We start from the raw sequence: 22,596 nt of genomic DNA, 5'->3' as shown, positions 1-22,596 counted from the left end.
CAATTTTCTGTTGCAGTTACCTTTTCACTGCTAGGGAAAATACCCAACCAGAAGAAGCTTGAGGGAGGAAAGGGTTTATTTCAGGCTTACTGATTCCAGGGGAAGCTTCATCATGGCAGTAGAACCTAGATTACTTCACACATGCACAGCATAGAGGTCAAAGCAACACCAGCAAGCATGAATAGCCAGAGTTCAAGATGGCTATCGACACACTTAGTTGGGCTGGACTCATGATCCACCCCATCTCAGTGACACACCTCTCCTACCAGGGCTCCACCTGCTGAAGACTTAGTAGGAAGCTTAATCAAAAACACTGAAGGCAGCTGGGCATGGTGGCACATGCCTTTAATCCCAGCACTGGGGAGGCAGAGGTAAGAGGATCACCATTAGTTCAAGGCCACCCTGAGACTACATAGTGTATTCCAGGTTGCCTGGACTAGAGTGAGACCCTACCTCAAAAAATCAAAACAAACAAACAAAAACTTAAGGCTATGGGGGACATGCATTTGTAAGACTTGCTAGCAGAGTTGGCCCTTAGTCTATATCTGGTAACTTAAATTTCAGGAGAGTTCCCATGATTCTCTGGTAAGAATGGCTTAATATAAGTTTATGTGCACAATATACTTATGCCCAACACTTGCTTGCTTGGTAGCTTCTAGCAGAGGCTACTATAAGTGAATAGCTCTCAATAAAAACCTTGCTACTGAATCTCTATTATAAAGTTTGTGTGGGAGACAATATTTTATATACATTGTTAGAATTCCTAGCTGGAGGAATTGTCATCCCCAGTGGCGTCATTATAAGAAGATACTTGGAATTTTGTACCTGGATTACTCTAAATTTGCCCTCATTCACATTTTTTCTTTACTGATTTCACTTTGCTTTTTTTTTTTTTTTTCTGTCACAAATCATAGTTGTAGCTAGAATTCTGACTCTATTTTGTCATGTGAGTGTTCTTAGCAAGACATCAGACTAGGGAATGCTCTGGTGGATCCCTGGTGTGGTTTGAATATGACTTGCCTCCTCAGAAACTCATACTGGAGCCCGGTTCCCACTGTGAAGTATAAGGAGAAGAGAAATATGACCCGGCTACGATACTTGCAAGTGGGGATTTGGGAGGTGATTAAGATTTGATAAAATTGTCAATTTGGAGTCCAATTATGGAATAGACACTGGTGGCTTCTAAGGAGAGGGAGCAGGAACAGAAGACACACACACATGCTCACGTTGCCTGTCTTTCACATGCTGCCCCATGCTACCTGGGGATCTGGCAGCGATGATGCCACTGGAAGAGGTGACCTCTCATCTTGGACAAAACCTGCGAGCTAGGCCAAACTTGTTTTCTTTAGAATTCACCCAGTCTGTGTCATTATGAGATTAGAAAATGGACTAATATAATCAAACACATTCTCCTTTGTAACTACTTTGCAGATCCAGGTATGAAATATTTACATCATCTTAGAAGCTTTTCTTTTTTCTTGTACAAGTAAATACCTTTCCAAAACAGGTAACCATTATTCTGACTTGCTTATGTTTTGTTTTGATTTTTGTTGAGACAGGGTCTCAACATATAACCTACTTGGCCTTGAACACATGTGAATTCCCACCTCTACTCTACTTGGCTCAGATAATCCCTTACCTCTCCTTTTCTTTTCTTGGTGCCAAGGATCAAACTTTTTGCATGTTCTTAAGCACTCTACCACTGAACCACATACTGTCCCCATAGATTAATTTTTGAACTTCTGTAGAGTCACTAAGTTATAGGCTCATATTTGATGTTTTTCACCAAATAGTTCTTTAGATTCATCCACATTTTAACATATCAAAAATTCATAAATATTCCATAGTTGATCTTCATTGGGTGGACATTTATTTGTGCTATTTCCAGGTTTGGGTCATTATGGATTATAGGTGGGATGAAAATACTTATATAAGGCGTTCTGAACAGATCTATTCATTTCTCTAGGAAAATATCTAGGAATCAAACTGTTGGACTGTAGGGAAGATACATTTCTTCTGTATTATAAGCCCCAAACTATTTTATAAGCAGCTGTTTCATTTTAAATCCCCACTGGCAGTGAGCTAGTGCCTGTTGCTTTATGGCCTGTGTGTTTTCATCTTTGCTCCTGTGGCCATTCTGCTGAATGCTTATAGTCACTACACATTTGTTTACAGTTGACTAGTGACACTGAGCACCTTTCTACATGTGACATAATAGCACATTTAGGTTTTATTAGTAATTGTTTTGTGATTTATGTTTTATTTTGAAATATTTTTAAAATATTTCTATTTTTGGCCTTAGTTGATCCTATTACTGAGTCCTATTAATTCTGGTTTAATGCTGTTCAATCCTATACTTTACCATGAAAATTTCCATTACTTCATTTAAAAACAGTAAGTTAGAGCTGGGGATAGTGGCATATGCCTTTAATCCCAGCACTTGGGAGGCAGAGGTAGGAGGATCTCTGTGAGTTTGAGGCCATCCTGAGACTATGTAGTGAATTACAGGTCAGCCTTAGCTAGAGTGAGACCCTACCTTGAAAAACAAAAAACAAACAGAAAAAACCCCACAGTGAGTTATAATTTTTTTGTACAAATTTCAGGGTAATATAGATCATTACTCTGGGGGTACCCATATTAACTATGAGGATATTTTCATTTTTTATTTTCTTATAAAACTATCTAGAGCTTGTCCGGTGTAGTGGTGCATGCCTTTAATCCCAGCATGCAGAAGGCAGAGGTAGATTGTTGTAAATTCAAGGCCACCCTGAGATTACATAGTGAATTCCAGGTCAGCCTGGGCTACAGTAAAACCCTACCTCAGAAAACAAAACAGAAGAACAGCAAACAAACAAATAAAAACTATTTAGAACTTAACTATAATCCTCTTTTGTTACTCATTTTTATATGAAATTGGTCTTAACGTTCGGTAGGATGTGGTAGGTCAGGATAGCATCTCTACCTATTTGACTACAGAGTTCTGTATTTTGGTTGTTTGTTTTTTGTTTAAAAATACCACCTCATAGTTGGGAGATCTCCTGGTCTTGTCACTTTATGTGGACCTTCCAATACTGCCTGGTCAGAACTTTCTCCCTAGCAAGATCTTTTTTCCTGGAAGGGCTATGGACAAATTTGTTTTCATAGCTCAAAAATCTCTGTTTGAACAAATCTCTTGAAATCTTATTACCATCATACTTACCAGTGCAGTTACTGCCAAGTGGCTCACTGTGCTTTCCAGCCAAAAGAGTTTGCAGTTTTTTCAGATTTGTTTGATGTCTGTTTCCTTCCCTCAGCTTCCTGTTGTTTAGCTAGATGCTCATAGACCCTGGAGCTTGGTCATTTGTCCCACTCACTCCTCCTTGGCTCATGAGGATGACTTGGAACTTATACATGTTTGTGGCTTTCTGGTTTGGGCTCTGGCTGTTTTATGCAATGATTTAGGAAGACTAAACATCTGTACACTTTATCACCATCTTCCTGATTTATATTTTGAAAATAAATGTCTTTTCCTGTTTAGATTATTTCTATTGCAAGTATGATCTCAAATTGTAAAACAGGAAAATGCACTTCTAAGTAAAGAGCTGACACTATTTGGTTTGTGAGAAGGCCTTACTTTGAAGCTCAGGCTGGCTTTAGCTCTGTGTTCCTTCTGCTGTAATTGCAGGTGTGCACCACCGTGCCTGGGACAGGTAAGTTTTGACTCTTGAAAATAATACTATGATAATTTGGTGCCTACTGGGCCTTCTTACTAGCTACATTTTTTTCTTTTTCTTTTTAAAGAGCAACAGAGAAAGACAGAGAGAGAGAAAGAGAGAGAGAGAGAGAGAGAGAGAGAGAGAGAGAGAGAGAGAGAGAGAGAGAGAGAGAGAGAAAGGCCAGGGCCTCAGCCACTGCAATTGAACACCTGGCACTATCGCCATCTAGTGGGCCTGTGAAATCCTGTACTTGCCTCACCTTTGTGCATCTGGCTTATGAGGGATCTGGAGAGTTGAAGTTGGGTCCTTAGGCTTTGCAGGAAAGTGCTTTAACCTCTAAGCCAGCTCTCTAGCCCTACTAGCTGCTTTTGAAGTAAGGATGTATGCTGGTTTGGGATGGCTGAATTCTCTTAAATTTATCCTGAAGTTTAATTCCCAGTATGAAATATTAAGAGATGGAACTCAGTAGAGCCTTTAAGAGGTGACTAAGGTTCTGCTCTCATGCATGAACTAATGGGCAAACATGTGGCTAATGGATTAGCGTGAGAGCCATGACTATGAAATGTCTAGGCACGTTTCTTGAGCTTTCCCCAGCTTGCCACACTTGATGTCCCATGCTGCTCTGTGACTTTGCCAGCAAGAAGGCCATTGCTGGATGTCGGTTTGTCATGTTCCTCCATAACTGAGATTCAAAGTGAATGGTTTTTTTTTTTGTTGTTGTTGTTCTTTGTAAATTACTATATCCATTACTTTCTCATTGCTTTAATTTGTAATACAAAATGAAACCAAAGAGTTTAATTTGTATTAGATTTCCAGAGGGCAGGGTCCATCATTATGAAGAAGGTGTGGAAGGTGGGAATCAGGGTGCCTCATCACATTGCCTCATCAATCTGAGAGGGGGAGGAGAGTGTGAGGGTGAGAGTGAGGGCCGGAGGGGCTGTGATTGGCCTACCAAACCTCCAGGCCCACCCCCGCTCCAGTTCACACTTCCTCCAGCAAAACTCCAGTTCCTAAAGGCTCCACAAGCTTGTGAAGCAGCGCCACAAGCTGGGGGTCAACCAACCATCTGAACACTCGCCCGCTAGGTGGTGGTGAGTTGTTAGCAACAGAAAGGGGAGTAAGACTAGGAGCAAGGGAAGTATGTCTAGCTCCATTTTGACTCATTTTTTTCTTATTTTTTTTCCTTCTAAAACTAACGCCCTACTTCCTTCTTCTGTTTTTTTTCCCTTGATTTGAACTCCCTGGAGTGTAATTTACTGGTTTCTTATGTAAGCGGTACCTTAACAAGAGAATCTTTTAAAGTCTATTCCCACATCCCAAAACAACCATTGACTAATGTATGAGTCTCAATCCAACCAACCAATGGAACTCGTAAGACTATTTGGAATCTTTCCATGATGACATTTTTTTCATGGGTTCTTTGACTTCTTCCTTGTTTCCTTAGGTCTCCTTCCCTACTGAGCTTACATAATTCTTCTTTATAGATAGTGACAATTTTAAAGTGTTCCAAATTGAGGTGACTATGAAGTCAGGTATTTCTCTATCACTGTTTTCATAGAATCACCTGGGATCTCTGAATCCCACAAACTAGGGATTAGCACTGAACACTGTAGAGCAGGAATCTGCACAGGATGTAGATGTATCTGTGTAGGTATAATTTGTGTATATGTACGTGTGTGTATACTGGATGATGTCAGTGCAGTTGATTGGTCGAGGGGCCAGCCTTTATGACAGATGAGTAGATGCTAAAAATATTTTCAGTGACCAAACAAATATTAAATTTGATCTATACAGTGTCCAAAATAAGCAGTGACATTTCAGAAATGTTTTATTGTGAATTCCAATTTATACAGTTTTCATTTAATATATTAAATTATCACTTCATCTTGGGGCTTGTTCCTGGTGCTGGGATTTTGAGAACAATAAGAGATAGACCTATGCTTTATGGTTACTAAACTAGCATGTGAAGGAATAATTCTAAAATGTTGAACAAAAGGCAGATGCCCTTGACCTTTGTCATTATTTTAATTTTTTGTTTATTTATTTATTTGAGAGCGACAGAGAGAAAGAGGCATAGAGAGAGAGAGAATGGGCATGCCAGGGCCTCCAGCCATTGCAAACGAATTCCAGACGCGTGTGCCCCCTTGTGCATCTGGCTAACGTGGGTCCTGGGGAATTGAGCCTTGAACCGGGGTCCTTAGGCTTCACAGGCAAGCGCTTAACCGCTAAGCCATCTCTAGCCCACCTTTGACATTCTTGAGGGTATCTGTACCTCTCAAAAGTTGCTGGCGCCCCTCCCTGAGTCTTTCTTCAATTAAAAGTGAAGAATAGTGCCTGGGCTATTGTGTAGATTCTTTCCTACCAAGCGACCTCATGGGATTCTGCCTCAATTTTGTTCAGAAAAATTATAACTACTTTTCATGAACCTTCTGGTCAATTAAGAGTGTTAAATCAGGTGTATGTGGTGGCAGACCTGTTATCTCAGCACTTGGGAGGTGGAGGCAGGAAGGTTAGGAGTTCAAGGTGAGCCTGCGCTACAGGAGACTGCATCTCAGATAACAGTAACTCCTCCCCTAAAGAATAGGCCCACACAGTGTCAAGTCCATAGTTATCAAAAGCTGTCTGAGCCAGGCGTGGTGGCACACACCTTGAATCCCAGCACTGGGGAGGCAGAGGTAGGAGGGTCATGGTGAGTTCAAGGCCACCCTGAGACTACATAGTGAATTCCAGGTCAGCCTGGGCTAAAATGAAACCTTACCTTAAAAAAACAAACAAACAAAAAATACCTGTCAGATGAAACTAGAGTAGTGCTTCTCAAATATTAACACGTTCATGAACACCTTGACAAAATGCTTCCCATATCAGGAATAGGGCCCTGTTTAGCAATCTTTCCAGCAATGCTAATGCCTCAGGCAGAATTGAACAGTTTAGGATAGAAATTAAGATGGATTTAAGGAGGTCATTCACAAATGACCTTAACTATCTGGTGCTAATGTGGGACAGGACGAATGATAGGTGAGGGCGGAGTCCGGGCAGATGGGGTCATCTTTGCAAATGCAGAGCTACACAAGCTAGCTTGAATCTGAAGACAGAGAAAACAACTGGCTCCTAGTTGCACCGGAGAGGAAATGAACCCAGAGGAAAAGCTCAGCTACTGTTCAAACAGCAGAGGAAATGAAGACAATAGTTTTTTAGCCTCAAGGAAGCAAATTGTGCCAAAAGACAGCAGGATGAAAAACCTCAAGTGTCAGAATAATAGCAGAAAAGGGCGGTGGTTTACTTTTGGGGGTGAGTTGGGTGTGGTCATTCCTGCATTGGGGTGGATCATATTTAGACCTTCCACCCAAACTTTGATTCTGTGATATTAAAATGTATTTACAATTTGAGGAATGAAAAGAAAAACATTATGAGTATTTATATAAAAAAGTGATTTGAGGGCTGGGGAAATGTCTCAGTGGTTAAAGGCACTTGCTTACAAACCCTGCATACAGGGGTTCCATTCCCTGGGACCCATATAAAGCCAGATGCACAAAGTTGCACATGTGTCTGGAGTTCTTTTGCAGCAGAAAGAGGCCCTGGCACACTTATATTCATTCTCCTTCTCTTTGTCAAATAGATAAGTAAAAATATTTAAATAAAAGAAAAGAAGTTTTACCTTTAAAAAAAGGAGGAAAGGGCTGAAGAGATGGCTTAGCCATTAAGCGCTTGCCTGTGAAGCCTAAGGACACCGGTTCAAGGCTTGATTCCCCAGGACCCACGTTAGCCAGATGCACAAGGGGGCGCACGTGTCTGGAGTTCGTTTGCAGTGGCTGGAGGCCCTGGCTCGCCCATTCTCTCTCTCTCTGTCTCTCTCTCTCACTCTCTCTCTGTGCCTCTTTCCCTCTCTGTCGCTCTCAAATAAGTAAAATTAACAAAAAATGTTTAAAAAAAGAAAGGAGAAAAAAGAAAACTGATTTGATTAGGCTTGTAACATCAAAAGAAATTGAATGCTAACATCTGTAAAGGAAGGAATTATTTCTCCAAAGTTCTCTTCAAAGTGACCCTAAAATTTGTTGCTGTAATTCATCTTAGGCCATAACTCCTCAACTGTATTCTTGAGTAAAGAATCCTACAATCACCCTGTTTCTCATTAGCACGGGTTGCCAGAGAATGTTGAGTTTTGGGGCAGCAAAGAGCTGCTCTCTGTCAACAAATGTGATAATTGAGCGTCCTCATTAGTGGTGGCTAGAGTTCACAGAGAAAAAAAAAGACACATGAGAAAGAACATTAGTAATTGTGGCCCCAGTGTCTGTCTCATCACTGGGCCTCCTTTTCTTTCCCCAGGAGGACTGATATACCTTTGGAAGAGGAAATCACAAGTGAGTCCAAACAAAGCCAAACAGCCTCTGCATGCACCTCTAAAGAGAAAAATAGCAGGCACTATTATCACAAAATTTTCTGATGAAAGGTGAATTTCCCCCTCTTTTTATTCCCTTTGATGGCTGCTATGTAATTCTGGGTCCTGGAGTATTATCACTCTAGTAAAAATTGAATATTATCTCTCAGCAGCAACTAATAGCAGAGACATACATGAATAGTCCAACACAATCTCTTTCTTCATTTTCAACCCTCAGGTCCACGAGGCAAATAACACTGCGAGCTCAGCCCCTCTTTATTTGCTGCTGATTGGCTTGGTAAATGGAATGGTCACAGAAGTCTGCTCTGAAGGGAACAACCCAAGACTGCTGGCCGCTCTTTATTTTGTGTTTCTAAGAATTGGGTTTGACCCTGGTTCTTTTAGAGACCCCCTCACAGATGCGTCATTTATTCACATAAACATTTATGAACACAGTCATTTATTCATTTAAGAACACACTGAGTATCTGCCATGTGCCAACCGCTATGCCAGGTGCCTGCTATGAGGATAAGACTTGGCTCTGGAACCTTCCTTGGGAGAGGAGTTGGATAAGTAAGCAACATCTCTTATACGTTAAGGTGCGAGGGATAGTTTACTGGGGAAAGGTCAGCAGGCAGGGCAGAATGTAAGGTGGCTACCAGAAGGCTTTGCCTCACAGGCAGCGTGCTGGGTGGTATTAAGGTGATTGTCCTGGGAAGGGGAGAGGGACCCCTAGGACAGGAAGTGACGGCAAATGCAAACCCCCAGGAACCCTGTGGTTTTTGAAAAGCCATGGATTGAACTTGGATTGGTTCACATGCTTCCAAGAGTTGATGGGTATGTAGGAGAGCGTCAGATAGTGACCTATTACAAGAGGCACGAGTCAAATTTATTCATCTTGTCGACATCTGGCTCTGTGAATGTGTGCTATTTATACCACACATTTCATTTGAATAAGACAATCAAAACTGTGGGGACAGGGGAGATAGCTCAGCACTTAGAAGTGCTTGTGTATAAAGCCTGTCAGACTGATATCAATTTCCCGTCACCCACGTAAAGCTGGATGCAAAGTGGTGCATGTGGGACATGCATGTATTCCCACCCCCACACAAATAGACGCATTCTGAAACTGAAAAAAAAAAAAAATGAAGCTTGTTCTTACACCACAGGATTATTGACACTATCGAGTAGGTCCACTTCTTAGCCTGCTTACTGGAAATTTTGTTCTCCTGAAGTGGGCCACTGCAATGACAATGACAGCAATGGTAGGGCTGTTCTTGTGGCCTAGGTGGATCAGAACATTTCTGCCAAGACGTCTGCGAACAACTCTGGGGACTCTGGAGAGCCGGTCACCGCTCCCCCAGCCTCTCGCCCCGCCCTGTGGCGGGAATGGCAGGGAGCTTACCACTTAGAGAGAGCCAGAGAGGCCTGGGCCCAGCCCGGAGCCAAGGCTGTGGGGAGGACGGCAACACGTGCGCCGCTTTAGCCCAGGATGAACAAGGTGCAGATGCAGAGCGAGGTTCCTGACGCTTCTGCAAATCTCCGCCCAGCCAGCCAGCCAGCCCGCCGCCGTTCAGCTTGACCCTGCTCTGCTGGCGCTCTCTAGTGGCCCACGATGAGAGAGCAGTTCTCATCCACAGACTAGGAAGGAATAAATCTCACAGTATCTGCGGACCATAGAATACTATGCAGCCCTTTTAAAAGAATGGAGTAGAATCATCCCAGCGAAGTTCGGGGAATTTCTATGAAGGGCTGAAGGAGAAGAGCACGGTTCAAAAGCCCAGGGGATAGGAATGTCCTCCTGTAAGGCAATGGCTAGAAGAGACCCCCTCCCCTATCATGTGTCTGTAGAGGTATATCATGAAACAGATATATGGGTTGCTGAAATGAATTGCTTTGGTGTGGGAGTTATGGCTAATATATGTAGAAAGAAGATAAGAGTTTGCAAAAACCAACCAAAAGGAAAAGAAAAAGCTCCACACTTATGCATTTATGTAAAATTATGTCTGAATACATATTCAAAATTTACAAGCAAAATAATCCAGATGATGAAAGTTATAAAACTTTTTTGTCAGCAAAGTAAAATTAGAACATAGGTAACCTATTCATGTATTTATGGAGTTTTTAAGTTACATTTTTTCAAAAATCTAAAATGCAAACCTTTAAGCTATGGCTCAATATTCAATGTATATAGTAGGATTTGTAGAGCTATCTCTCAAGTTCTTAATGCAAAACCTATTCTCTAAATTCCCCACTTTTGCCGAGAAGTATGAAAGAATCTCAAATTTGATGCTGATACTGTGTTCTTTCCACTTGTGACCAAATTATTTGTGAAGTCCTGCTAGTCTTTTTTACTTCTAATTAAAAAATTTATTGACAATGTCCATAAATATAAATAATTTACTATGAGCATAATTCCCCCCACCCCCTCCATTTTTCTCCTCCTATATCCCCCCTGCGCTGAATTCCTTCTTCTTTATAGTTAGTCTCTCCTCTATCTTGAGGTCATCATTTCCCCCTCCTGTTATGTAGGTCTGCCTCATGTAGGTAGAATCAGCCACTGGGAGGTTATGACCATTTTGTGTTTTGAAGACACATTGTAAGCACTCTTCTTCCTTTGGCTCTTGCATTCTTCTCACCACCTCTTGTGCAGTGTTTCCTGAGCCTTGGAGGGTATGATAGAGATGCCTCAGTGCTGAACGCTCCATCGTGCCTTCTCAGCATTTTAGTGCATTTGAGTCACTCCAGTGGTCACCGATATCTGAAAAGAGAAGCTTCTCTAACCAAAAGTGAGAGTAGCATTAATTTATGGGCATAAGCAAAAGTGTTTAGAAGGTTGTTGGATGCAATATACCCACTTAGCCAAACAACAGTAGCAGTCTCCCCACTAGGGTAAACCTCTTCCAAGTCATAAGCTTCTCATTAGGTTTTCAGAACCAGGTAGGAGTTCCCGCCTATGGGGTAGGCCTGAAGCCCAAGCAGAAAGCAGTTGGTTTTCTCCATAGCAGACTTGCAACCATTGTACCAGTTAGTACTATTGACCTGGCTGGCCAAACTTAGGACTTTCAGGGCTCTACTGCTTATTACTACCCTTGATGACTTTTCTCCCCCAATAGGCTGCATAGCTCTCTCCAGCATTCAGTGCTTGTCTTATAGTGATTTCATTTATTCACTTTCACATGAAGAGCAAAAGAAAACAGATCTTTAAAGCTCAAAATCCTGGAAGTTGAAAGGCTGAGAGCGGGCAATTCCATTAGTCTCTGGTGAAGGCCTTCTGGCTGTATGATACCGTGTGGAGATGGAGCATCATGGTGGGAGCGGTAACAGTGAAACAAGAAGCAAGAGAGATTCCGGAGTCAGGCCTGCTCTCTTTATAACAACTGGCTCTCAAGAGAACTAACTCTCTCCCCAGAGGACACTAACAATCCTTCTGAGGAAGATTCTCCCATGACCTAATTAGTCTGCACTAAGCTCCACCTCTTCAAGGTCCCACCACTTCGGGAGTGCTGGGCTGAGAACCAAGATTCCAAGCCATAAAGCTATAGGAGATACATTTTAAAAACTCCAAACTATAGCAAATGGTAATATAATGCAGTGGAATTTCCCAGATGTGGAAAATGGTGTTTCTGCCCTTCAGCTTCCTCACTTGTACAGAGGATCATGACAGGATGTATAATAACCCATAGATTTGTTGGGAAGAGATCCTAAATGAGATAAAGTGTTTAGCATGGCTCCAGGCATATTGCAGTCATCTCTTCATTTGAAAAATAGTTGCTGGATCACTGTTCTGTACACTGGGGATATGAAGAGACAGATCTGTAGCCTCAGTTAACCTGTAAACTAATAGAGGACAGGAAAATCTAATGGCCCTGATCCAGTAGTTGAAAGCTATGATATGTACAGAGGAAAAACAATCTTTAGAATAAATGAGAGTACTTAATAGCTGGAGCTAGGGGAGGTTTTTCTGAGTAAGCAATGCTTAGGCTGAGTTCTGAAGCATGATTGGCGGACATCAGTTGAAACAGAGAATGCATTCCATTTTCAGTAGAGAGAAGCACTTACTCAAAGCTTGAGGGAGCATGGGAAACGTTCTAGGACTGGCATTTCCATACGTGTCCATTGTGAGCTACATCACCAAGGTATCACCATTCTTTGTTAGCTGCATGGGGACTGTGAAAATTAAATTAGTCTACTTACTGATCTGATGAGAATTAAATAAGAAAATATTTAAAGCATACTACTCTATACATAAGTATAAATTAAATGTTTTCTAATGTATAGGATTTGCTGTTGAGATATTTTAGTCTAAACAGATGTATAACCAAATAGGTCTTTTTAGTAGTTAGTTTTGGCTTTTTTTGGAGAAAGTTTCTCAAGTAGCCAGTGCTGGTCTGGACCTCATCTTCCTGTCTCCACCTCCTGACAGCTGGGACTACAGGTATGCACCATCATGCCCGACTAATTCTTTAAGGTATCTGTATACATCTGTGTCCATCAGTGATGGCATGTGTCCATCTCTCTATAGGCACATCTGTCTGCATCAGTATTGCATGGCTGTCCAGCTCTATCTTTGCATAGATATGTGGCTTTGTAAACAATAACATTTTTTTAAACCAATGGAATTTGAATCTTCTCTTTCTGAGTTTTATTTCAAAAGCTTGAGTGCTATTCATTTCCCTCGCAAGTCCCAGAAGTGGGCTTGTGTGAGAGAAAGGAAATTAGTATGGCGAGTCTCACATTCGTTACCTATATATGTTTCAGGTAATAATCAAGACTGTGTAGGATAACCACAAGGCAGTAATTTGAGTTCACTACAGTTTACCATAAGCTGAATCTAGGCATTAAACTCATTGTTGGGTAATCAAAAAATTATTAAAACCGAGTCTATTTCACAAAGAGAGAGGTTCGTGTAATAAAAGTTTTTATTAGCATTCCCCTCTCCTGGAGGGCGGCAAACCACGCTTGTATGTGAACGGTGGAGAGCGGTACTGCCTGGAGAGCAGCCACGATTCCCGGTCAAAACCGTTCCAGTGCAATTTCCTTCCAACACTGCTTTCTGCTGGCCACTAATCGCATGCGGGCCCGCAGCACAGGCTGCCCCACACAGGCCTCAGCGGCCTGGTGAGCTGCTGGCCAGGCCGTGACTTCTGCTCTCCCCCTCCTCGCTCACTTCTGCCTTCTGCTCTCAGTTGAATGTGTCTTCTTGGTGGGAGATTCTAGGTCACATTCAAACACCCTGTGGGAAGGAATTCTTAGAAATGAAGGTTTAATTTTGCAGCATAACAGAAGGGTTTGCTTTAGGAGCAGAATCAGCAATTTTCCGCACCTTCTTTACCGCACCTCCTTCTCTGCATCTGTGCAAACCTGTAAAGCTTCATAGCAACAATGGCATCAGGAACATTTTCCTGCAAAACAAAATGCAACCACCCCTTACCTTCCCACAGGGAAGAATCAGTCTCCACTGCTACTCAACAGCCACTTAATCTCTTGCTTTGAAGTTGAAAAACTACAGCTTCTAGGCCAAAGTCCTTCCACCGCCCAGCTTTAAAAAGTCAACTCTTATTCAAACATAGCCACCTTTAATTGTTAACATACTTTTTGGCCTTTTTTTTTTTTTTTCAAGGTAGGGTCTTACTCTAGCTCAGGCTGACCTGGCATTCACTATATAGTCTCAGGGTGGCCTCAAACTCATGGCAATCCTCCTACCACTGCCTCCTGAGTGCTGGGATTAAAGATGTGCGCCACTGCGCCTGGCTTTACTCTGGTTTGTTTGATCCATGCAGAAAGCCATGTCTGTCCGCTAGAGGGCCCTTTGTGGCAAATGCCCACCAACTTCAATTCTATGCTATGCTCTGATAGCCCGTAAATCAATTCTATACATTCTCATTTTTTGCACATGCCAGCACTTGGGAGTCAGAGGTAAGAGGATCACTGTGAGTTTTGAGGCCAGTCTGGGTGTACAGTGTGTGTGTGTGTGTGTGTGTGAGAGAGAGAGAGAGAGAGAGGGGGCGGGGGGAGGAAGTGAATTTTGGCTGGCCAGGGCCTCCTGCCACTGAAAACAAATTCCAGATGCATGCTCCATTTTATGCATCTGGCTTTATATGGGTTTTGGGGACAGTGAGGGGCCCCTGGCCAAAACAATCTTTTCTTCTAGATCCATTTGTCCTTTCCTGAGTTGTTCTAAACAAGTAGAACTAAAAAAGGATGGGAAGGGCTGGAGAGATGGCTTAGCTATTAAGGCACTTGTGTGCAAAGCCTAACAAGCAGGGTTCGATTCCCATGTAAAGCCAGATGCACAAAGTGTCTGCATCTGGAATTTGTCTGCAGACCCTGAGGCTGTGGCATGCCCATTCTCTCTCTCCTCTCTCTGCTCTTTCTTTCTCTGCTTGCAAATAAATAAATAAAAATAAAAATTAAGAACTTTTTTTAAAAAAAGATGGTAAGGGAATCTTTCAGCAGTTCATTAATGGTAACATTGAGCAATGTCAACCCTACTCCCCGCTCCTTGCTGTTTGCTGTGGGCTACACAGTGCACCCCTTTCCCCATCTGCATGAAGTACTCTTAGTACCTGAGAGTATAAATATAGTAGGATATAAGGCTTTTACAGCTATAATCAAGTTAAGATGAAGTTACTAAGAGGGACCCTGATCCAGGATGATTGATGTGCCAAGAGGAAATGTAGTAATTTAACCTCATTCTTCCTAATTCTCTTATAGATATGGTATTTTTAAAAGCTTATATTTCAGAAACCTTTACTCAGTAAATCAGGAAGCTAATGTGAGCTTGTTCATGTCAATTTCTAGGTGTATGTATTTCTTTTGTAAAGTCAGGGATCAGGGAGATGACCAAAAAGTCAATTTAAAGATCCTGTGGGTCAGTACATAGCCATTGTCATCTGATCCAATGTCTCCCACTGTGACAGTAAATGACAGTGTCATCTGGGATCCCCCAGAGATTAACATTATCATTATTGATCATTTGGCAAAGGGTTGAATTGTCTTTCCCACTCCACAAATGGACATAGTTCATGTATCTTGAGAGTCCTCTGTAAGTGTGTCAAGTCTTTATTGAATTACAGGGGCCTGCAGCCATGAATTGACTCACCCGGCATTGGCTGAAAGACTTTTCAGACCTCGCTTCTCCATGTTACAGAGATTTCTTGAAATCTGTGTTCTGCCAATCATATTCTAAGGGACTGCAATGTTTACAAAATCACTCTAGAAGATCCTCACAGATCAGTACAATCCTATGATCATGTAGGGATGACGGTTTTACTAACTTTTCTTACCGGGTGTCATATACAGTTAAGACATGACTTGGCCTGCACTACTACTGCTACTGAAATTAGCAAACATGTTTTAACAACTTCATCTATATTCTTTCTGGCTGAGAGGAGACAGGCACTAAGGTTCTTTCAAAAATCCTGGTACTAGTCCGGTGTGGTGGCGCACACCTTTAATCCCAGCACTCAGGAGGCAGAGGTGGGAGGATCACCATGAGTTCAAGGCCACCCTGAGATTCCATAGTGAATTCCAGATCAGCCTGGGCTAGAGTGAGACACTATCTCGAAAAACCAAAACCAAAACCAACCAACAAACAAAAATCCTGGTACTTTCTTTATTCATGGATAAGTGATACCTAAATAAATCCTTTCTAACATTTCTGAAACTTCAGTCTGCAGATTCCTTCACTTACATTTTAACAAGGAATTTTTGTCATCTCAGCTTTAGTTCAGCCCAATTGAGGATGACTTTTATCAACTAATCAAACAAGCAGAGTCATTGCTATTGACTGGACCAGCATAGGGAATCCAGAATCTGTTATGGTCACTCATAAAAATACTAGCCTGATGGGGGAGGGGAGGAAATTATAATGGTTTATTGTCTATAATTATGGAAGTTGGCAATAAATAAAAGTTTAAAATTACCAGCCTGATAAATGACTTCTTCCCTCAATCCTGTTTAGAGCTACAGAATCCATTTGCACACATCCCTGAGGAGATGTGGTATACATTTATACAATCTTGCAATTCTCTTGGTGTGTCAGGCTTTTCGTTTTGGGGTAACAGAGCCAATACATACTTGGATCTGAATTTCTAAAGGGTACGAGGTAATGGGTAAAGAATAAGAAATGATTTGATCCCAGCACTCGGGAGGCAGAGGTAGGAGGATTGCCATGAGTTCAAGGCCACCCTGAGATGACAGAGTTAATTCCAGGTCAGCCTGGACCAGAGTGAGACCCTATCTCAAAAAAACAAAAAAAAAAAAAAAAAAAAAAAGATAAGAAGTGAGAATTCTTAAGTTACAACACAAGGTCTTCAAGGGAGAGCTAGCCTTTTCAAAGATGTGGCAAAGGTTACTTTTGCTAATAAGGGAGGGTGACATTTGAGAGGATCAGGAACTTGAAGTTTTACAAACTTTACAAATTAATGTATTTTGCCTAACTTTTAAATTTATTTATTTGAGAGAGAAGGAGAGAGAGAGAAAGAGAGAGAGAGGAAATGGGTGTGTCAGGGCCTTCAGCTGTTGCAAACGAACTCAGGACACATGTGCTACTTTGTGCACCTGGTTTACATAGATCCTGGGGAATTGAACCTGGATCCTTTGATTTTGCAGACAAGCACCTTAACCACTGAGCAATCTAACCCAAATTTATTTTTGTTACTGTGTGTGTGTGTGTGTGCTTGCGTGTGTGTGTTCATATGTCAAGGTGTGTAGATACCATGGCACATGTGTGGAGATCAGAGGACAACCTCAGGTTGCTGGTCCTCTCCTTCCACCTGGTTTGAAACAGTCTTGTTCTGTTGCTGGAAAGGCCTGAATAACTGGTTCACAAGACTGGGATTCATTTGACTCCACCTCCCATTGCTGTAGGCATGAAGTATGACTATTTAAAAGATGTGCTTTTGAAGTTATTTTACCAGTATTTTATTGAAAAAATTTAAAATTTTTTTAGACATATTAATGGTGTGAATTGGCCTACAATTTTCTTTTGTGTCTTCAAATTTAGGTTATAACTTCAAACACATTTAGTAAGGTTTTTTTTTTCCCCATTCTGTTTTATGGAATAACTTAAAGAATTGGTGTTAATTCAAATGTTTATAATCAGTCAGTAGTGGGTCCATCTGGTCCTGAGGTTTTGTTTTTATTTGTGGGGGGGGGGGACACTATTTTCTTTTTTCAATATCATTGCCCATTATAAGTCTGATTAAGTTACTTACAGACTCTTGACTTAATTTTCATAGGTGATATGTGTTTAGAAGTTTGTCTATTTCTTTTAGACTTTTTCAACTTAATGGAACATATGGATTCTTAATATATTCCCAAATGAGCCTCTGCATTTCATGGGTATCTGTTATAATGCCCTACTTTCAATCTCTGATTTTATAATTTGGGTCTTCTCTCTTTCATTTGGTTTGTTTTGCTAAGGTTTTGTAAATCCCTATAATTTATACACTCACATATTGTGTTTATATTTTTAATTTTTTAAAATATATTTTATTTAACCCAACATGGCTCAGGGAAATCTTGCGGAAGAGGGGGCGGAAAGAATGTCAGAGTTACATGTTGGGTCATGATTTTCAGAGACATTTATCATACTAATAACTGGGGGCTAACTCCACAATGCACGACCCATTTTCAATAATAAGGAGGGTCTAATGGGAGGGGGTAGATCACAGATGAGCCTAAATAATGGTGCCAAACTGCCTGTATTTACTGAAAAGAAAACTAATAAATTAAATTAAAAAAAAAACAAAAAAAAACATCTATTTCTATGCAAAAAAAAAATATATTTTATTTATTTATGAGAGCGAAAGAGGCAGATACATAAAGAGAGAGAGGGAGAGAATGGGCACACCAGGGCCTCTAGCCACTGCAAATGAATTCCAGACACATGTGCCACTTTGTGCATCTGGCTTTACATGGGTACTGGGGAATATAACTGGGATTCTTAGGCTTTGCAGCCAAGTCTCTTAATTGCTGAGCCATCTCTCCAGTCCTATATCTTTTTATTTTTGTATTTATAATAAATACTGGTATTTTTATACTGTGTCATTGATTCATTAGTCAGGGTTCTCCTGGGGAACAGAAGTAACAGAATGTGCGTTTATTAAAAAGGAGATTCATTAGATTGGCTTGCAAGATACAGGCTGGGCAGTCCAACAATGGCTGTCTATAGGCTGTTGACTCTGATAACCTGGAAGCTTCTCAGGCCAGATACCTCAACAGTCCCAACCTTGCAATGAAGACCTGAAAGAGTCCTGGAAACCCTCTGGTCTTTAGTTCACATTGGAAGGCTGTTGATGCTGGGTTTGAGTGTCCATGAAGGAAGTCAACAACAGGATAGATCCACACACCAGGGAGTCACATGGTCAGCCAGGCAAATGGCCCTGGGTGCTCTTAGAGCTTCTTCACATATAGTCCACCACTGGAAAGGTCACCCACTCTGGGGAAATGCCTTCTCTTCATTAATCCTTCCTTGAAATATTCTCATACAGCCCACTCAAGAGGTGTGTCATTACCTTGATTCCTAGTCCAATAAAGTCCACAATAGAAATTAACATCACATTGGGCTGCAAGGCCACTGAGAAATCCTGTTGGAATGGAGCTGATAACCTCCTCCATGTAGACCAGCTGACAGAAAGCTGGAAGAAGCCATTCTGCATGCAGTTCAATGGGAGAAAGAGATACCACTAATGAAGATACTCAACAATGGACACTGCAAGCCTTATATTTGGCCAGTCAGGCCAAAGGAGACAATGGATGCAATAGTGGCACATCTGTCAAGGTGGAAACTATCTGCCCTCTAATTGGACTGGAGGCCAGCTCCATGGGAGGAAATACATCCCTGATACTGAAAACTTAAAGTCATGAGCCCTAGGGGTGTAACATCTGCTGCTGTCTGGATAAATGTAAATACTATGCTTATCGAACTGTTCAGTAAGCACTTCTCTTAATGTTCATACCCATATATTACTGCTGTTCTCAGTTTATGGTAGAGAATCTTTTATTTTCAGATGACAGTGATCATGGGATGACTCAGAAGGCATCATGTTGTTGGAAAGAAGTGACAGGAGTGCTCAGTACTGCAATATCTCTATCACACCTTCCAAGTCTCAGGGTCTATTGTGGAAAAGGTGGCAGAAAGAATGTAAGAGCTAAAGGAAGGGTAGGACTCCTTACAATGTGCTGCCCCCAGACACAAAATGGCCTGGATATTGATGACCTCACAGTGCCTGACACTACCTACACAAGACCATCATAATAGGAGGAAAAGATCATGACATCAAAATAAAAGAGAGACTGATTGAGAGGGGGAGGGGATATGATGGAGAATGCAGTGGGGGGAGGAAGGGCATTACCATGGGATACTGTTTACAATCATGGAAGTTGTTAATAAAAAATGAAAAGAAGCTAACATCACAACCTTCATTTCATTAATTTCTGCTCTAATCTTCATTATTTTGTCTATCTACTAATTTTGAATTTGATTGTTTCTTATGTTTTAAGACTCTGGTGCTTCATTAGGCTATTGATTTGAGATTTCTCAGAGTTTTTTGATATAGGCACTCATTATGAACTTCCCTCTTAGAACTGTCCTAGCTATAACCCAAGTTTCTGGTGAGTTGTGTTCTCAGTTTCATTTGATTCTCTCTCTCTTTTTTTTTTTTTTTTTTCGAGGTAGGGTCTCACTCTGGTCCAGGCTGACCTGGAATGAACTCTGTCATCTCAGGGTGGCCTTGAACTCATGGCAATCATCCTACCTCTGCCTCCCGAGTGCTGGGATTAAAGGCGTGTGCCACCATGCCCGGCTCAATTCTCTCTCTTTTTTTTTTTTTCATTTCTGTCATGATTTCCATGGTTCAACAAGAGATTCTGTCTCAAGAAAGTAATGTGGAGGAGTGAAAGATTGGAATCCTCACTGTGCTTGGGCCTCCAAATACATACTGCATGAGGCATGCACATCTGCACACATATGAATCTATGTCTCTCACATACATACATAAACACACATGGCACATATATACATACATAACCACATACATATTACACATACACATTAACACACACTAACACATATACATACACACACCACACACACACTACACACACACACACATCCACACAGTACACACACACAGTGTTCTTCTTTGCTGGGATGAGTGCAAGTTTCCCTGCTCCCTGAGTAGACTCTTGCAGCTACCCTTGCTGTGGGAGAATAACTGCTTGTCTCTCTGAAGTTCAAACACACCAGACCAGAATGGGCTGTAACATTCTGCCTTCTGTCTTCTACTGCTTTGGATTCCTGAGTAGGAATCAGACATGAGCTATTCTTTCCTTCCTGCAGATTAGAAGTCTCCCAAGCCTCAGCAGGGACGATGCTCAGCCTGGCAGCAGCTGTCTTCTCTGGGCTAGCTTAGTGCCATGCTTTCCACATAGGGACGTCTGAGGCTCCGAGGGGCCATGCACATGCTTGCATTTGCCTGTGCTGCAGGGGAGTCTCCTATTACCAGGCTCAGGCCACCTTTTGATAACATTCTATAGTCTCTTCCTGAGTGTATGTGTGTGTTTACTGAGCTCAGCCCCTGTCCAGTTTGACTGGTTCTCCATTCTGTAGCTCTCAGTATTGAGGTGGATGCTTTGAAGTTTGGAGATACAATCGTGCTGAGGAAATTTTTGCTTGTGTATGTGCATGTCACGTGCATATGTGTATGTATATGTGTGGACATATGTGTATATGAGGTGAGTGTCCATATGAATGTGCACCAGGAGGCCAGAGTCAATTTAGAGTGTCAGCATCAATCGTTCTCTACCTTATTCTTTGAAACAAGCTCTTTCACTGAATGGATCCAACTAGTCCATGTAGCCAGCAAGCCCCAGACATCTTTCTGGCTCCACTGCAGAGCAGTGGCATTGCAAGTCCACACTACCACATCCACCATCTTACATGGGTGCTGGGTGTTTGAGCTTGTGTGGCTAGTATGCTACCTGCCGAGCCAGCTCCCTAACCGCAGTGCTGAATTTTCTACTATTCCTGGCAGAGTGATGCAATTGTTGAGTGTTGCTCTCAGTATTATCCCCCTCCACCCTGGCCTAATAGCCCAGTATTTTCCATCTTGTTCTCCCTTCACTATTTTCCCAGCCTTAGCCTACTGGGTAGTTTATTACAAAAATCTAGCTGGACTTCACAATGCAGTGAGGTCTGGTGGCCCCCATGTAATGCGGAGGAATCAGTATTCTTCCTTCTTGCTGCCTGTTAATGATTAGGACAGGGGGTGATGTTTACTGAGCTCCTGGCTCATGTCAAAGCACATTGCGATAGGTGTTCTTACACGTTACTCCAGGAACATTAGCAAGGTCGCCAGGAAGTGTACCTCAGTGTACCTCACATGGAGGCTCTGAGAATCTGCTGAACCTGCCACAGAGGAAAGAACCAGCCACTTCTCAACTAGGAGCAGCCAGAGACCTGATGTGCTCAGGGTGTGATTGGATTCCCTAAAACCATTAATTGAGGAACCTGGCACCTGAACAAGGTGCTTTGCAATCCAAGAAACACCAACACCAAGGCCACCTTATCATTTTCTTTCCGAAGGCTCTGTGGCAGTTAGAAATAGCTTTTCCTCTTCCCACGGACCATTGTATTTTCCATGTTCTTCACAAACAGCTTTTCATAGCAGCAATTCAGTCCAAAGCACTCTCTAGTAATTCCTTCATTTAAAGAGATGATCGTGGTAGTTGGACATCACAGGATTAGTGCCTCATTGTCTAATGCTATCCAGCTCTGCCTGCCTTCGCACCCAACCAGGTTATATAACTGTTATGGACTCTGCATGTTTTCCACAACATTTACATTTTGAAGTCTTAACTTGAAAGGAGATAATGTTTACAGGGGAGCTTTGGGGAGATGACCAGGTTTAGATAAGGTTATGAGAGAGGAATTTCATAAGGGTTTTAGTGAACTTCTGTTGCAGACATCTGCTATTATATATTTCTTCTTTGTCACCTCTCTTGCCTTCTCTTGGATTAATGAATTTTTTTAATTCCATTTTCCCTCTATTTACTTCTTAGTAATACATTACTTTGGTGACTTGAGATTGATGGCTAGAGATTTATGCCACAGAAATTGAAAATATTCAAATTAGAGTGTTTATAATTTTTTTGCAAATGCACTGTTAAATATTTACTGGCACATTATTGTTTCCACCTCCATTTATGTTCTGCTTCTACATAATTTTATACACAGATTTAAAAATATTACCTTTCATGGATTATATGTATATATGCTTTTTAGTATTCATACATGAATGGACTCATAGCTCTCTAGCAAAATTTCCTAAGTATGTAAACTATACATTTTTAATTAACATGTTGTCCATACACAGAGGAGTGAAGTACAAATGAAAATTGTTATCTTCTATTTTTAGTGTGTGTGTTGGATGTGTGTGTGTGTAGATGGATGTACCTACCCTACTAAGCTAGAGGAAGGTGTCATATGGTCTCCTCTATTGTAATTCTGCCTTATTT

This window comes from Jaculus jaculus, chromosome 1, assembly GCF_020740685.1.
Source record: "Jaculus jaculus isolate mJacJac1 chromosome 1, mJacJac1.mat.Y.cur, whole genome shotgun sequence".
Taxonomy (NCBI): Eukaryota; Metazoa; Chordata; class Mammalia; order Rodentia; family Dipodidae; genus Jaculus; species Jaculus jaculus.
Note: the sequence above shows the minus strand (reverse complement) of the source record.